General features: G+C 41.7%; 1 protein-coding gene across 8 annotated transcripts in view; it reads right to left on the bottom strand.

Moving 5' to 3' along the window:
- The window catches only part of ARRDC2 (arrestin domain containing 2), a 235,915-nt gene that overhangs the window by 173,576 nt on the left and 48,437 nt on the right, over window positions 1-13,902 (bottom strand). For 3 of the 8 annotated variants that reach the window (XM_056572912.1, XM_056572928.1, XM_056572922.1), the window contains 2 exons: window positions 2,671-2,789; window positions 1,442-1,663 (listed from right to left, as the gene is read on the bottom strand). The gene's annotated coding sequence lies outside the window, so the exon portion shown is untranslated. Of the gene's footprint in view, window positions 1-1,441; window positions 1,664-2,418; window positions 2,539-2,670; window positions 2,790-13,902 lie in introns of all 8 variants that reach the window. The other 5 variants (XM_056572934.1, XM_056572944.1, XM_056572951.1 and 2 more) reach the window with 5 other exon arrangements.

The raw sequence follows: 13,902 nt of genomic DNA, 5'->3' as shown, positions 1-13,902 counted from the left end.
TTGCTGATACCAAAGCCAGCAAGCTGCTGTCAGGCCAGAGAGATTACTTTATATACTTTACACAGTGTACAGTTTTGTTCAAGGACATAGAGCTATGGTGAGTTCAGACACAAACAAACAATCTTAACCTACTATGGTTATATAGATAGTTCAAAGACTGACTATATCAACCAGGGTTATTGGGGTCATTGTATTTAAAGAAAAATAAATAACCCATACAAATTCTCTCTCTTTTTTCTTTTTTTTTTTATATATACTGTATATAATGTCTCCTGTTGGCTGAATCACCTGTACAGAAGAAATATATATATTTTAATTAGGTATTTATTTTGTTTAACAAGTTCATGAAAATGAAGACATGACCGTGCATTTACATGTTCTACATTGATCTACAGCTTCTCAGCATGATTTACAAAATGAAGGGCTCATTTACATCACAAGCTGACTCAATCCAGCTCATTCAAATGAATGGGGGGTCAGCACGAGTCTGGTGGGCATACGGCAACGGACGGTTTTGAAATTCTCCCGCCAGATCTGGCTGCTATATCCCCAAAATGTGATGTAAATGCACCTTAAAACATTGTTTCTAGTATACATATTAATCAAATTCTATAAGCCAACTGGCCATAATGGTCCCCTCTTTCAGCACTATACCTGTTATTGTCAGAAGCAGATGTTCCTGACATAAGGCATGATTCCCTTCTCTTGTATGGATTTTCGTGGCATCCTACTCTATTGGTGCTTACCTCTGGGCCACTTAGTATAGTGAAGCAGGGATTCCAGGAACCATTGTTAAGGGCAGAAGTCATTGCCCCTGTGCAGTACATTGAACAGCCATACACATGTGCTGGGGTCGGTGAAAAGCCAGCAAATGTAGTGAGTGTAAGTGGAAATGAACACAGCATTACCACTTCATTCCAGGCTGCTCATTGTAAGGAACAGGACCTCCTTTTTTGTGAAATTGAATTCATTCATCTTTAAATGAGATCCATCCAGGCAGCTGTAGTGATGATGCTGCCTGCGTGAAAACCCCTGAAAGGATGGATGGGGGGTCTACCCATTAAAATGATTGTAGACAATATTACTGTTGAACAACTAAAAAAACATGGATTTTTTGTGCCAGATGTATTGGGATGTTGATGCTTCTTGAAAGATCAGGCGCATGTGGTACCAGTGGGCTCTTACTTAAAACCAGCATGTGAAAAGGCTGCAACACTTGCAAATTCAGAAATAGATTTAGGTGCCTGTGAATACTAAATGTGGTGTCAAGCCAAGGTTGGACCAGGCACCGCTGACTGAAATATCATAGGATAGAGCTGATAGATGTCAGTAATGGGGTATGAGTCCTTAGCAGACAAGGAGAAAAGGGGGTGCTTCACGTGTGTGAGTATACAAGTACAAAGGCATCAATATAAAGAAAAGGAAAAAACGGAGCACTCACCTGAAGATCCTGCTGCAACGATTTATTCAAAGTTCATTCAGAACATAGATGTAACATCTTCCCCAAGATACGAGCAGAGGTGAGAGTCAGGAGGCACCTGGACGACAGCCACTGTTTCACGCCATTCAGCGTTTCATCAGGCCCCGGTGACAGCTTCCTGTTGCTCGTTTACCTATTAAATAGTATCCACCCACTACGTGTGAGACATAAAATATACAAAATCTGTAAAAAAAACATACAAGAAGTGCTAGTAAAAATACTTACAAACCGGTAAAACGTACAAGAAAATATGTGGGTCACAGAAATGAACCTAATTCGTTACGATCATTTAATCCCAAAGGGCCGAGCTCATCCACTCGTATTATCCACCGCGCTTCTGCGTGTGCGAGAAGATCAAACCTGCTACCACCTCTTTCTGGGCAATTCACCCGTTCAATGCCGGCGAACTTCAATCCTTTTGTTTCGCCTGCATGAATCTCCTGCATGTGTGTGATAAATCTGAGCGCTCCTATTCCTGTTTTGATTGATCTTAGATGTTCCTTTATGCGTAAGTAGAGCTTCCTTTTGGGTCCCCCAATATAATAGAACCCACACGGGCAAAAAATACAGTATACCACAAACGTGGTTTTACATGTAATTAGTTGACGTACATTCACTTTACAAGAGCCAAGTGAGAAACTACTTTGGGCTAGATTTTTACTGCATATAGTACAGTCCCTATATTGTCTGTTGCCTATAGGAACCACTTGTTTAAGCCATCTAGAATTCTTAGTTTTGGTGTCCTTGCATTCTATTGCATTCAAGGTACTACCAATGGTTCTACTCTGTCTAAATGTGACCAGAAGACGAGAGACGTCTACTCCGCACAATTCCTGATCACGTTGGATCATATGCCAATTTTTACGGAGTATCCCATTGATGGTGCGGTTCATAGGGGAATTTGCAAAAGTAGATACAATTTTTGAATCTTTTTTTACTTTATGTTGCTTGCTTGAGAGGACTGTGCGTCTTTCTATTTTCTTAACTTTCTCAAGGGCTTGATCAATTAGATTTTTGGGGTATCCCCTATCCATTAATCTACACTTGAGCTTGAATGCCTGGAACAAGAAGGAATTATTATCTTTATTAATTCGTTTGAGCCGTATGAATTGGCTATAAGTATACTATGTGTAATATACAAGGGGTGTGAACTCTCAAAATGTAAAAGTGCGTTTTTGGAAATAGATTACCTAAATCCGGATGTTAACAGCCGAACATCTTCGATATAAACTTTCACATCCATAAATTCCAAGGATTGATCCCAAAACTGGGAGGTAAAGGTCATAAAGGTTGTTGGTGTAGTTCAATTCTGAAACAAAATTTAAAAATTCTTCCATTCTTCATTCCATCCCAAATGACGGAGATGTCATCCACAATCCTCATAAATAGTTTTATGTGTTTAATATAGTGGTTTGTGGATGAAAAAATACAATTTCTCTCAAAAATAGAGAGAAACAGATTAGCGTATGTGTACGAGATGGGCGTACCCATCGCCATGCCATACTTTTGTCTGTACCAATCTCAGTCATAAGTGAACGTATTATTAGATAGAACGAATAATAATGCTTAACCAACAAAGTCAATAAAATCAGGGGACTTATCTGAACTCAGTAGTACCTCCTGGACAGCCTGTATACCCGCATCATGAAGGATGAGGGTATACAGGCTCTCCACGTTGATTGATGCTAAATGGAAATTCTCCTGACAATCAAATCCCTCGAGGACCTGTATAAGATCCCCAGTGTCTCTCAGGTAGGTGGGCATTTCCTTCAACAGGGGAGAAAGCTACCATTCAAGATAGCTTGAAAGTGCCACGGTCACTGACCCAACCCCCACCACGATCGGGTGGCCGGGGGGATGGCTCAGCGACTTGTGCACCTTTGGGAGCATGTACCAATGGAGGTACTGGGGGTTGTCTGGGATCAATTTAAGCGTAGTTTAACCCCTTAAGGACTCAGCGTTTTTCTGTTTTTGCATTTTCATTTTTTCCTCATCACCTTCTAAAAATCATAACGCTTTCAATTTTGCACCTAAAAATTCATATGATGGCTTATTTTTTGTGCCACCAATTCTACTTTGCAGTGACATTAGTCATTTTACCAAAAGATCCACGGCGAAAAGGAAAAAAAATCATTGTGCGACAAAATTGAAGAAAAAATTTAATTTTGTAACTTTTGGGGTCTTCCGTTTCTACGCAGTGCATTTTTCAGTAAAAGTAACACCTTATCTTTATTCTGTAGGTCCATACGGTAAAAATTATACCCTACTTATATAGGTTGGATATTGTCGTACTTCGGGAAAAAAATCATAACTACATGCAGGAAAATGTATATGTTAAAAATTCTCATCTTCTAACCCCTATAACTTTTTTATTTTTCCGCATACGGGCCGGTATGAGGGCTCATTTTTTGCGCCGTGTTCTGAAGTTTTTATCGGTACCATTTTTGTATTGATCAGACTTTTTGATAGCTTTTTATTCATTTTTTCATGATATGTAAAAAGTGACCAAAAATACACTATTTTGGACTTTTTAATTTTTTTGCGTGCACGCCATTGACCGTGCAATTTAATTAACGCTATATTTTTATAGTTCGGACATTTTCACACGCGGCGATACCACATATGTTTATTTTTATTTACACAGTTATTTTTTTATGGGAAAAGGGGGGTGATTCAAACTTTTAATAGGGAAGGGGTTAAATAACCTTTGTTAACTTTTTTTTCACTTTTTTTTTGCAGTGTTATAGCTCCCATAGGGACCTATAACACTGCACACACTGATCTCCTATGCTGATCCCTAGCTTTGCACGGATCAGTCAGATAGAGGCTTGATTGCTCAAGCCTGTAACTCAGGCTTGGAGCAATCAATCGACGATGGGACGCTGCGGAGAGAGGTAAGGAGACCTCCGCCTGCGTCCCAGCTGATCGGAACATCACGATTTTATCGTGATGTCCCGATCAGCCCGACTGAGCTGCCGGGAACCGTTTACTTTCGTTTTCAGACGCGGCGGTCAACTTTGATCGCCGCATCTGAAGGGTTAACAGCGCGCGGCACAACGATCGATGCAGCGTGCTGTTAGCCCAAGGTCCCGGCTGTCGTTAGCAGCTGGGACCGACCCAGTGTGATGCGGGGTCACGGTGAAATGTTGGGGGTGGGTTCGGGGTATATGAGGGCTTTCATATCTTTAAGTACTGCCCTATAAAACAAATCTACCGAACTGCCTGGTATTAACGGTGGATTGAATTTGGATTTATTACCCCCCGAGAAGGGAACTACATATTCCTCACTGTCACCCTGTTGCTCTGCCACACCATCCTCATCACTATCATTATCTAAGTTTGCAAGGATACGGGTGGCCATAATATCCCCAGGTGTGAAATCTGTCACCACTGAAAAACCCAAAGGGCTGATACTGCACGGAATCTCACCCTCCACAATAGGTGTACTGCTGATAACAAGTGACCCATGGTCTTTATTTTTACGTGCAGAAAAAAAACATTTTCAAATGTAACTTCCTTATCCCCTGAAAGAAATCCACTTCCAACTGAGTAGCATCAAATTTATCATTTAGACCAAAGTTCAGTCCCCTGTTAAGAACCTTAACACAATCCTCAGTAAGGGGGATCGTGGTGAGATTAATCACTAGTGAGGGGGGAAGGTTTGGTTCTTGGCTTTCTTGACCTGTCTCCATGGATTCCGCCTGTTGTCTCCTCCTCCTTCTGCCACCCCTTCAGGTCTTTTTTCTAAGGAGGCTGCTGATGGGACTATTAAGCCACTGGGACCCGCTGTGTCCTCTTTCGAGTCATCTGAAAATGAAGTGACCGACTCAGTGGTCAGGAAATCAGACTGGTTGGCCTTTCTGTTTTTATTATGATACGGTTGTCATCTTTTGTTCTTGTTTTTCTTCCAAGACCCCATTTTATTCTGTTGAGGTTGCTTTCCCCGAGAAAAAATGCTATCCATTTTAAAGTCCTTCTTGTCTCTCAAGAATTTATCTTTTTTCGTTTCCTTGAGAATGGTCTGTAATTGGAATAGTTTCTTTTCCAAACTCTGTAGAAATGCAGAGAACTGTGACTCAGTCTCGTACGAAGTTCCAATTTGGGTTTACAAAGCTCTGTTGCAACATTCTCGCAATCCTTTTGACTTTTTTCTAACACCAGTTGCTGTAATTTTAAGGCAAGACAAGATGCTTCGTATTATGCGAATAACTTCTTTTACTGAACTCAGCAGCAAATATATTGTATGTGTTAAAGAGACAAATTTATAACAATATGTACAGTGTATATAACCATGAGCCAGGTGTAACCTAGCATGATGTCCACCACAATAGCCAATCAGGAAACAGCGTAGGTGATATCAGTAACTGACAAACAGGTAAATTCCTTCTTCTTTGCTCCTCAGCAGAGTGTTCAGATGAGTATAAAATTTCTCTCATAAAAACCTTTATTCATATTAACTAATTTATATTAATTGAATTATATACACTATATATTATCTCATATATTATTTACTCATTTATATTTCATTTATTTACATTTACAATTCATTTCTTCTATGATATATGTTTTTTCATCCTTTCTAATGATTGATATATTATTAATTCATATATATCTTGTTTTTTCTTCTCCTATTTTCTCATATACTTCGCATTATTGCGCATTTATTGGTTCATTTTGGCGATTTTTTTCCTTTCTTTTTCCCCTATAGGGAAATATCGTCCTGTTTTCCCTCATATTCATTCTTCCCTAAATATTTCCATCTCACCTTATCCGTTTACAGGCTTTTCCCCATCTATATTATTCTCTGCTTCTTCCATATTCTTTCCGTTCCTCTTCTAATTTTCCCTACGCCACTAGACTCCATCTTGAAGTCTCGAGCGCTCGCCGCTGTGCTCACGAGACTTGACAGTGAGGTGATCTCCTGTCAGGTCTTTCCTGGGCTTCTCACACTCTCTTCACAGTGTCAGAGGCCGTCTGACGTGTGATACTTCATTCGCTACAATATCCTTACAACAGTATCTAACTTGACATTTTCTGTATAATTCTTCATTATTTAGCCTATACTGACACTCGGTGGCTATATTTGTATAGTACACTGAAATAATTTTTCTATCAACTTTATTTTAATAACAATTAATTTATTATTATATATACACTTCAGAAAATTCTTTATTTATTGAATTATTTATTTAATTAAACTGGTTATTTTCCCTAATTGATTTATTTAATTTTTACTTACATATATTATTTAAATTCTCTACATTATATTAAATATATTTATATATACATATATACAATTATATACAATCATATTTACACTTAATATAACATACTATAGATATTTTTTCCTTAATTATATTTTCACAGCATTTCTTTATCCCTTACAGTATATCTATATATTTCATCATGTCCAAAGACAATAGGACAAATAATAAAGATAACAATCCTGACCATTTGCAGTCTATGGTAGATGAGTCAGTATCAAGATCAGTCCATTCTGCGGTACAATCCGCCATTTTAGTTTTACAAGACTCAATCTCAAAATCCATTTCTATGACTCTCAAACCCCCTTTTTCCCGAAAGACTGGGGCACTACACCCCCCCCCCCCCCTCACTCCCTCTGACCAATTCTGGTCTCCCGAGGAGTCAATTTCTGACCTCGCTAAGGGTCTTAAGGGCCCAGGTAAGGCAAAATTCAAAAGACGCCATGCTTCTGAGGGTCCAAATTTCTCAAAACCAAATAAAAATCTTCTAATATGCAACAAATTATTTCTAAATCACATAAACCATATCCTAAACAGGAATTTAATTCAACAAGTGGTTCACATATCCCACATACTATACCCTCTGCCCAAGAGGAAGACCAACCCAATAGGGCTCAGAAATCTGCTTTCAGAGCAAAACCAAACACCTTCCAAATTTCATCTTCTGATGAGTCTAGTGACTCAGATATTGGAGATGTTGAGGAAATCCTCTTTGCTTCGGAGAAAAGTGGTAGTGACCATGAGGACCCTGATGTTCAGGAGGAAATGAATATGGGTGAATCTGAGGAACCATTCTTTGACCCATCTCTAATTTGCCACCCACGTTCTAGGGAATGGCAACCTAATGCTAAAGTGGCTGATTTTCTGTCTATATGGGCAAATAAACCCTTAGATTGGGCATCCAGAAATTAATTAAAAGCAGAATGCCCTCGCCCTACCCTTCCTTTTAACACCTTTGCCACTCCAGAATTAGATCCTGTCCTTAACAAATTTCTATTTCAGAACCCAAAGAAAGGGGCAGATAGGAGCTTCAAGGCTTGCCAAGATAAGCTCATGGACCTCCTTGGACCCTCAATAAAATTCTTGATTTAACAGAAGAGGAGACTAACTCCAATACTCCAATTGATACAGCAACCATCAGAGGTGTTGGGCTCAACGAGCCATTTGTCTGTTTGGGAATGCTAACGCTTCTCTATCCACTGAAAGAAAGATCAATTCTCATGAAAATAGATCCCCCACTGACCAACTTAGCCACTGCTGAACCCCCTAACCCTACTAATAGTATGCTGTTCGGGGAAGATTTTATAAAAGAACTAAACAAGTATGTTGGTTTTATTCTCATTATTGAGCAAAGCTCAGGTGTCTATGAAAAAAGTATTCTCTCAGAGAGTTTTTGGAAAGGCGGGAAAAGGTAGGGGCCGCTTTTCTGTCCGCTCCTCACAATCCCGATATCGATCTAGAGGCTCCTTTATCCAATCCCAACAACAATATACAGCCCCCTCCTCCATACTCCCTCCATTTTCCAATACAGGGGCAGACCGTGGCGTGCACAAGAACAAAGAGGATACCCACATCTCAGTTGGTCTTCTTCCCCACGTATTCCACTAGACTACTACATTTTTCCCAAAATTGGAACATGATCACATCCGATTTATGGATTCTAAACACGGTCAAGGGCTCAGTTGGTCTTCTTCCCCACATATTCCACTAGACTCCTAAATTTTTCCCAAAATTGGAACATGATCACATCCGATTCATGGATTCTAAACACAGTCAAGGGCTATCAGATATAATTGTTAAGCAACCTATTCCTGGTAAAAAAAGAAGAATGGAGGCCACAGACCAGTAATCAATCTAGAAACTTAAACAACCTTGTAGTTTACCGACACTTCAAAATGGGAAGTATTCACCTTCTAAGAGAGATCCTTTTAAAACACGATTGGCTAGTAAAAATAGACCTAAAAGATGCATACCTCACGGTCCCTATTCATCCTTCCTCTCAGACTTTCCTACAATTTCTTTGGAACGTTCAGAAATGGCATTTCACATGCCTGCTGTTCGGCCTATCATCAGCCCCTTGGTGCTTTACAAAACTACTGAAACCAGTTGTAGCCTCCCTCCGAAGTTGCGGGGTCCGCCTAATAATTTACCTCGACGACATTCTTCTCATGGCCCAATCAAAAGTGTTACTTTCTCTCCACATGCAGTGGACTCTCCTATGTCATTTGGGCTTCCTTGTCAACTTCAAGAAATCCGTACTTATTCCTTCTCTGGAACTAGAATTCCTGGGTTTTATGATCAATACTCAATTGACCACTCTGTGTCTTCCTCTCAGGAAACTGAAAACCATCCGGAAAGAGATTCGTCAAATTCTCCGCAAAGAGCTTATTTCTTTTTGAACAATAGCTCGAGTTGTGGGTCTACTTTCAGCCTCTATTCAGGCCATTTTTCCGCTCCTCTACATTAAAGGGCACTCCACCGCTTGAAAATTCGCCATCTCAGAGAAGGTCTGGGTTATTACGATGAAATACCCCTTTATCTGGAAGCCAAAGAAGAGCTTCTTTGGTGGCTCAAACACATAGAATCCTGGAACGAGGAAGCAATCTTTCATCCGAATTCAGACATTGTTATATAATCGGATGGCAGCCTTTCTGGTTGGGGCACTCATTGCAGTTCACTCTCCACCGGAGGAAAATGGTCTCCATCGGAATCCCATCTTCACATAAATTGTTTAGAATTACTAGTGGGATGTTTGGAATTAAAGAGCTTTGCAAAAAATTCCTCCCACTGCTGTATTCTCCTTCGCATGGACAACATTTCCGCTGTCCAATACATCAATCATTTGGGAGGTACAAATTCCAAACTTCTTGCAGACTTTGTCAAAGACTTTTGGCATTTTTGTCTAAACAGGAATATCATCCTGAAAGCAGAATATCTTCGGCAAATTTCCAATTCTATAGCAGATTGGTACTTTCGTTATCTAACAGATTCCAGCGATTGGAAACTTCACCTCCCAATATTTCAATCAATCGAGGGGTCCTCTTCATATAGACCTTTTTGCTTCTCGCCTCAGCACTCAATTACCTCTTTTTCAGCTGGTGCCCAGATCCAGAAGTTTTGGGTGTAGATGCCTTCCTTCAATCTTGGCCTCAGAAGACTCTATATGCCTTCCCACCCTTCAATCTTATCCCACAAGTTCTTTTTCAGCTATCAATTCAAAGAGCCACCATGGTCCTCATAACTCCTCTTTGGTTTCCCCAAATCTTACACCTCCTTATAGATCTTCCTCGCCTTCTTCTTTCGATTCCGAATATCCTTCTAGATCCCCAAGGGAATTACCATCCCTTAATTCTATCCAACCAACTACCTCTAGTTGCTTGGTTGATCTCAGGCCAACAACAACTGACCACCAATTTTCTAAATCGACTCAAGATAACCATGCAGATGTCTGAGCCCCAGGTACCAAATCAACTTACCGATCGGCCTGGGGACTTTGGCTTCATTGGTGCAATCAACGGTCTTTGGATCCCTTACGAGCACCTATATCCCACATCTTAAATTTCCTCTCAGCCTCTTTTGATGCTGGTAAAGCTTATAGAACCATAAGTCTTTATTGCTCCGCCATTTCCTCAAAACACTTTCCAATAGATTCCATTTCTATTGGTAAACACCCTTTAGTTTGCCAATTGCTTAACCTGTTGGGGACGAAGGGCGTATGCATACGCCCTTGTGTCCTGATACTTAAGGACGAAGGGCGTATCCATACGCCCATGGGAATTTCGGTCCCCGCCGCGCGCCGGGCGGGGACCGGGCCGGGGTGACTGCTGATATCTATCAGCAGGCACCCCGTGCAAATGCCCAGGGGGGTCATTAGACCCCCCATGTCAGCGATCGGCGCAAATCGCAAGTGAATTCACACTTGCGATTTGCGCCGATTCCGGGTCATTACGGGTCTATGGTGACCCGGAATTGAAGGGGGATCGCGGGTGTCTAAGACACCCACGATCCCCCTGTAGCGATAGGAGTGAGGTGGCATGGGTGCCACCCCTCCTATCCCTGCTATTGGTGGTCTAGACGCGACCACCAATAGCAGATCAGGTGGCGGAGGGGTTTACTTTCGTTTTCCCCGTCCTGCCCTCCCACAATAGGCGGGGCAGAACGGGGAAAACGAAGAGGACCGGGCGCCGACGTCCACTTACCCCCCCGGAGGCAGCGGAGCGACGGGGATCGGCGGGCGGCGACGGAGATCTGCGGCGGCGTGCAGCGGGCGGCAGAAGAGGACGGCTCCCGGATGCGACGGAAGCCGGTGAGTAGTTGCATAGCAACATCTAGAGGGCTACAGTCTGAGACCACTATAGTGGTCTCTAGACTGTAGCCCTCCAGATGTTGCAAAACTACAACTCCCAGCATGCCCAGACAGCTGTTTGCTGTGTGGGCATGCTGGAATTTGTAGTTTTGCAACAGCTGGAGGTCTGCAGTTTAGAGACCACTGCACAGTGATCTCTATACTGCCCTCTAGATCTTGCAAAACTACAACTCCTAGCATGCCCACACAGCTGTTTACTGTCTGGGCATGCTGGGAGTTGTAGTTTTGCAACATCTGCAGGTCCACAGTTTGGAGATCACTGTTCAGTGGTCTCTAAATTGTAGCACTCCAGATGTTGCAAAACTCCAGCATGCCCACACAGAAAACAGCTGTCTCGGCATGCTGGGAGTTGTAGTTGCGTACCTCCAGCTGTTGCATAACTACATCTCCCAGCATGCCCTTCTGTGATCAGTCATGCTGGGAATTGTAGTTTTGAAACAGCTGGAGGCACACTGGTTGGAAAATACTAAGTTAGGTAACAGAATCTAACTCAGTATTTTCCAACCAGTGTGCCTCCAGCTGTTTCAAAACTACAACTCCCAGCATGTACTGACAGACCGTGCATGCTGGGAGTTGTAGTTTTGAAACAGCTGGAGGTTCCCCCCCATGAAAACGTACAGGGTACATTCACACGGGTGGGTTTACGGCAAGTTTCCTGCTTCAAGTATGAGCTGCGGCAAATTTTTGCCGCAGCGCAAATTCCTAGCGGGAAACTCGCCGTAACCCGCCAGTGTGAATGTACCCTAAAAACACTACTCTACACTAACACATAATAAAGAGTAAAACAGTACATATACACCCCCTTACACTGTCCCCCCCCCCCCCCCCCAATAAAAATGAAAAACGTATTGTACGGCAGTGTTTCCAAAACGGAGCCTCCAGCTGTTGCAAAACAACAACTCCCAGCATTTCCAGACAGCCACTGACTGTCCAGGCATGCTGGGAGTTTAGCAACAGCTGGAGGCACCCTGTTTGGGAATCACTGGCGTAGAATACCCCTATGTCCACCCCTGTGCAATCCCTAATTTAGTCCTCAAATGCGCATGGTGCTCTCTCACTTTGGAGCCCTGTCGTATTTCAAGGAAACAGTTTAGGGCGACATATGGGGTATCGCCGTACTCGGGAGAAATTGCACTACAAATTTTGGGGGGCTTTTTCTCCTTTTGCCCCTTATGAAAAGAAAAAGTTGGGGTCTACACCAGCCTGTTAGTGTAAAAAAAAAAAAAAATTTTACACTAACATGTTGGTGTTGCCCTTTACTTTTTATTTTCACAAGAGGTAAAAGGAAAAAAAGACCCCCAAAATTTCTAACGCAATTTCTCCTGAGTACAGAAATACCCCATATGTGGCCGTAAAATACTCTGCGGGCGCACAACAAGGCTCAGGAGTGAGGGCGCACCATGTACATTTGAGGCCTAAATTGGTGATTTGCACAGGGGTGGCTGAATTTACAGCGGTTCTGACATAAACCCAAAAAAATAAATACCCACATGTGACCCCATTTTGTAAACTACACCCCTCACGGAATGTAACAAGGGGTACAGTGAGCATTTACACCCCACAAGTGTCTGACAGATTTTTGGAACAGTGATCCGTGAAAATGAAAAATGTAATTTTTTTGTTTGCACAGCCCACTGTTCCAAAGATCTGTCAAAGGCCAGTAGGGTGTAAATGCTCACTGTACCCCTTATTACATTCCGTGAAGGGTGTAGTTTCCAAAATGGGGTCACATGTGGGGGGTCCACTGTTCTGGCACCACGGAGGGCTTTGTAAATGCACATGGCCCCCGACTTCCATTCCAAACAAATTATCTCTCTAAAAGCTCAATGGCACTCCTTCTCATCTGAGCGTTGTAGTTCGCTCGCAGTGCACTTGACGTCCAAACATGGGGTATTTCCATACTCAGAAGAAATGGGGTTACAAATTTTGGGGGGCATTTTCTTCTATTACCCTTTGTAAAAAAGTAAAATTTGGGGAAAAAACAGCATTTTAGTGGAAAAATATGTTTTTTTCATTTACACATCCGACTTTAACAAAAAGTTGTTAAACACCTGTGGGGTGTTAAGGCTCACCGTACCCCTTGTTACGTTCCTTGAGGGGTGTCGTTTCCATAATAGTGTGCGATGTGTTTTTTTTTGCTGTCCTGGAACCATAGGGGCTTCCTAAATGTGACATGCCCCCCAAAAACCATTTCAGAAAAACTCACTCTCCTAAATCCCATTGTTGCTCCTTCGCTTCTGAGCCCTCTAGTGCGCCCGCCGAACACTTGACATACACATGAGGTATTTTCTTACTCGAGAGAAATTGGGTTACAAATTTTGAGAGGATTTTTTTCCTTTTACCCCTTGTAAAAATTCAAAAACTGGGTCTACAAGAACATGCGAGTGTAAAAAAATGAAGATTTAGAAATGTCTCCTTCACTTTGCTGCTATTCCTGTTAAACACCTAAAGGGTTAACACACTGACTGAATGTCATTTTGAATACTTTGAGGGGTGCAGTTTTTATAATGGGGTCATTTATGGGGTATTTCTAACCAGAAGACCCTTCAAATCCACTTCAAACCTGAACTGGTCCCTGAAAAATTCCGATTTTGAAAATTTTGCGAAAAATTGGAAAATTGTTGCTGAACTTTGAAGCCCTCTAGTGTCTTCCAAAAGTAAAAACTCATCAATTTTCTGATGCAAACATAAAGTAGACATATTGTATATGTGAATCAATATATAATTTATTTGGAATATCCATATTTCTTATAAGCAGAGAGCTTCAAAGTTAGAAAAATGCAAAATTTTCA

Source organism: Hyla sarda, chromosome 1 (assembly GCF_029499605.1).
Source record: "Hyla sarda isolate aHylSar1 chromosome 1, aHylSar1.hap1, whole genome shotgun sequence".
Taxonomy (NCBI): domain Eukaryota; kingdom Metazoa; phylum Chordata; class Amphibia; order Anura; family Hylidae; genus Hyla; species Hyla sarda.
This window is presented reverse-complemented; position numbering and strand designations above follow the sequence as displayed.